Raw genomic sequence first — 5,155 nt, 5'->3', positions numbered from 1 at the left:
TTTTTTTCACCATTTGAAGAAATATCCTCTTCAAGATTTTTCACCATGGTGATGTACCTCACCAATAACCAAAAGTTTTTCACTTAAACTCGTGAAGGATTACAATTGTTTGAAATGTAGCAACACTCTCTCAAAATGTAGATAATACAATTAAAATGTATATCTCTATAGCTCACTCAATAGCAATTAGAATGTATGAAGGTGTTTAAGTGTAGTGAGTATGAGAAGTTATACTCTTGTGCAAGAAATGAAGGTTTTAATGCACAAATATGAGTATGAAGTTATTTTTTCTATTAAAACCGTATGTGTGTGTGTGTTCAAATCCTTTTAAACTAGTAGACTGGTTCAGATTGGTCAAGTCAATCGATTCCTATAGATTCTCAATCGGTTCACTTAGTATGGCCAAATGATCGACCGATTTAACTTAAAATCCATCTTTAACAGTTTTAAACCTAATGAATATTGAAGTAACTAAATGCATATCAATTCTATAATGTATACAATGTGAAGTGTGTGAATTCATTTTAATTAATGTTATTAAAGTAAAATATTAAAATTTACATACTAAGCACTAAAATGAATCATTAAGAACTAAGTCTTCACTTATTTTGTATCATGCACTTCTTGATTTATTTCTTCATTTAATTCTTCATGCTTATTGATGATCTCTATATAAATTTGTTTAAACTTAATTTCAACCCAAGCATATCATTAGTCTATTTTCATTTAATTGTTATCATCATAATATATAAATATTAATATATGACCCAAAGGTCAATACTTACTTGATAGCACAAATTAAAATAAGTGTACACACTTTACTCTACATGTACTTTAAAATGATTGATAAATTGGTTCTAAGAATTCACTAAGTTTAAAAGATGTCAAAACTAGAATTTTGTATGAACCAGTCGACCATCTAGCGATATAAAGTAAACCGATCGATTACTTGGTGATACTAAGTAAACCGATCAACCATTTGATGATACTAAATAAACCAATGGGTTGCTTATTTATCAAGGATGAACTCTTGGAACCTAACAATCCAATTCATAGGATGTGAGTCATTAACCACTTTGTACATATCTCATTAGCTTTTATTGTGTATTCCTAATTAATATGTAATCAGACTATATACTCACCAATTGTAAAATTAATAATCATGCAACATTTTTTTAGTCATTATCGTACTATTCTTAGTACATAACAATTTTAAAAGTTATCGTACTATTCTTAGCCAATTTTTCACCAAATCTTATGCTTTCCACCAAATCTGTCACTACATTTGGTAAAATGGAGTATTGATATTGAACTGCCAGGGTACAGGACAGCGTAGCGAGACCAGGCACAAGCTAAACTCTCTTACGAGTGCATCGATCTAACCTAGCCGAGCCAGATCATCTTCCTTTTTCATTAATTTTACCAGAAGATCCATTTGGCTCTACTAATTATGTGGATATTAGATCAAGAAATCAATATCAATGCAATTTCCCTGTTGATCTTATCAAGAGAAGGTCTTAAGTGTAGATTTCCGTCCTTAAACATGCAATGAAACTTGCGTTTCATTTATGCAAATCCTGTGATTAGGAAATATGGCAGAAGTTTGAAATTTCAGTGCATGAAGTTTGAAAGTTCGTCTCATCCCCATCTTGGCAGATTTTGCAATGCTGCATCCTATTAGAACCGTTGCATTGTGCTCCATCGTGAATCTTTCCCAGGTAATTAAGTTTTTACTACTAGTAGCTCTTTTGAGTTGGGCGTGTTAGAAAATAATATAAATCATATTCTGGAACCTCACAAAATAGCTTAAACTATTGGGTTGGGATGGTTCTTTAACATGATATCAAAGCCTTGATAACAAAGTAGTCACGAGTTCGAATCTCACCACTCTTATTTATTTGATAAAAATTAAGCACAAGGTAATGTGAGTCTGTGCAAGTTTCAAGCCCAAAAAGCTTTCAATTGAGGAGGTGTGTTAGAGAATAATATAAATCATATCATGGTACCTCACCTAACAGCTTAAGCTATTGGGTTGAAATGATTCTTTGAGAGTGTGTTCATTGAAGTAGGAGGCCATAGTTTTAGATATCCAACATTCTATGAAGACAGTCAGACTGATTTCATCAGCCACAATTCAACTATAGTTCTTAATGCCATCCAAGCTACTCCTAATGTTAAAGGAGATTCGATCGCCATGTTTTTTCGAATGTGCCTTGTACAAAAAGCAATTCAAGCTGTGGGCAGGCAAAGGTCGAGTTAGAGCTACTTTCAATTCCACCTTTGTACTTGATATTAGTCCTCAAAACAAAACCAGGCGGTGAAGGTATCACAATTATATTAACTGCAAATTCTAGTCTCCTAGAAAATAGCCAAGGGCGATGGCTTGGTATCGTAAACGCGACTACTAATGGGGCATATCAAGAAGATAGTTGCAATATAATTTGACACAAGGAAAAGTTATAAAGGAGATATTGACAGTAACTGATGGAAGAAAGATTTGTGTGTTATAAGATCAAAAATAGTAATGCAAGAAGAAGATTGAAAGCAAGATATGCTTTTATTAAGTGTTTTTCTCTAAGCTCTTTTAGCAATTTTCTCTCTTTTCTAATGCCTTAATAATGTTTACTTATAAGCCTTTTTTAAAGTTATAAAGTTCTAGACAATCAAGGAATTTAAACTAATACAAGAAAATCATAATCTAAATAAGAATTATATTATGCCGACTAAACCGGTTGACAGTTTCTGAACCGGTTGAATAATTCATTTAATCCAACCGGTTTACCGGTTCCTCTGTTTTAAAAAAAACTAGAAATCGAGTTTAATTTTCAACACCCTCTCTTAAACTTGATTTCTTCATAACTCCCAACAAATCTCTTATCTTGGTAAAAACATTATATTTGAGTGGCTTTGTGAAAATATCCCCAACATGATCTTATGTTTTTACATACTTGACTTCAACTTCTTTGTTTGTAATGCAATCTCTTAGGTAATGAAATCTTGTGTCAATGTACTTACTTCTGTTAGAAAAAAAAAAATTGGATTTTTAGCTTAGGCAATGGCTAATGAATTATCCACATAAATCTTTGTAGGCTTCTCTTGTGGCATTCAAAATTCTTTCAATAATCTTCTTGGCTATATTGATTGACATACACATGATGTACTAGCTACATATTCAGGTTCACATGTTGATAACGTGACTATAGATTGCTTTTTTGAACTCTATATGAATGTTATGTCTCCAATGTAGAAAACAAAACTAATAGTATTCTTTCTATCATCTATATCTCCAGCCAAATCATTATCACTATAACCCATAAGATTAAAGCTATTAGAGTATCTTTAAAACAAGCCAAAATCAACGGTACCTTTAATATACTAAAAAATTCACTTCAAAGTTTTGAAATATATCATGATTGGTGTCTTCATAAACATGCTCACAATCCCTACTCCAAAAGAATATATGGATGGGTGCATGTCAAATATATTAAACTCCCAAATAGGTTATTAAATGTTGAAGAGTTTATCTTCTCCCTTCCATCATTCTTTGACGTCTTCACTCCACACTTAACTAGAGTATTTATTTTTGCACAATCTTTCATCTTGAACTTCTTGAGAATATCATTTGCAACTTTTCTTGGTTTTTAAAGATTTTATCATCTTTTTGTTTGATCTTCAGAAGTAGTTCAGAGCATCTCTTTCTGTGCTGTTATGATTCGTCCTTTAGTAGTATGTCATAGGACCAATATCTGTCATTTCAAACTCTTTGATCATTGCTTGTTTGAAGTCTCTAAACATTTTTGGATTATTTCCTATAAAGATGAAATCATCCATATACAAACATACAATAAGAGTATCACCACTCTCTTTTATCTTTACATAGATAGCATATTCATGGGGGCATTTGACAAATCTATTCTTTAATAAATAGCCATTAATACAATAATATCAAGCCCTTGAAGCTTGTTATATCCATATAAGGCTTTGTTTAACTTTAATACTTTGTATTCATATCACTTCATTTCATAACTCATGGGTTGCTCAATGTAGATCCCCTCCTCAACAAAACCATTAAGAAAAGCTAATTTGACATTCATTCGATAGATTCTTCATCCATGTTGGGCATTTGTGGCAATGGTTAATTAAATGGTCTTCAATCTAGCAACGGGAGCAAAAACCTCATCATAGTCAATCTCATGCTTTAATTATAGCATTTTTCCACTAATCTTGCCTTGTATCTCTCCACCTCCTATTTTGCATTCTTCTTTTCTTTATAGATCTACTTGACACGTATTAGTTTTTTTCCATTCGGTCTAGGAACCAATTTATATATGTCATTCTTCTCAATTGATGCAATCTCTTCATCAATATCAATTCTCCATTTTGCATCCTTTATTGTTTCTTCAAACACTGTAGAATCACATAAAGCAAGTTGAAAATATAGTTTTACATCATTATCAATAGGAGCAGTTACCTCATATAGCTCATCAAGACTACTAATCCTTCTTGGTGGACTTGATGAGCTACCACTACTTGAACTTTCACTAGAAGAATAATAATATAACGTTAAAGATGACATCATTGGTAATTGTGAAGGTATAGCTTATTCTTCATGATTTTCATAGCTCTCCTATCATTCATCAAGAACCGGTAGAAAATTATATTTCTCACCATCATCTATTTTCTAATCCATACTCCTTGAATTCATCGAACTAAACATCTCTATTAATCATTATCTTTCTTTCATTGGGGTTGTGGAGATTATATCCCTTAGACTTTTAGTCATAACCCACAAAGATCATCATTTTGCTCTAGTCGTCTCACTTGGTCCTTGATCATCTAAACCTTTAATATGATACTTATTTGACAAATAGATAGCATAATTTACAACTTCGGCCCAAAACTCTTTTGGCATCTTCTTGGTTTTGAACATACTTCTTGTCATATTTAGGATGCTTCTATTCTTTCTCTCCACCACGTCATTTTATTATAGGGATCCAGACGTCATTAAAAGTCTTTTTATTCCATGATCTTTACAAAACTCATTAAATTATTAGAACAAAATTCAGTCCTTATTCATCCTAAATGATTTTATAGAATAGCCACTTTCTTTTTCAACTAATGCCTTAAACTTCTTAAAACAACGAAACACATTACA

The sequence above is a fragment of the Populus alba genome, chromosome 6, assembly GCF_005239225.2.
Source record: "Populus alba chromosome 6, ASM523922v2, whole genome shotgun sequence".
In the NCBI taxonomy this organism is placed as follows: domain Eukaryota; kingdom Viridiplantae; phylum Streptophyta; class Magnoliopsida; order Malpighiales; family Salicaceae; genus Populus; species Populus alba.
Note: the sequence above shows the minus strand (reverse complement) of the source record.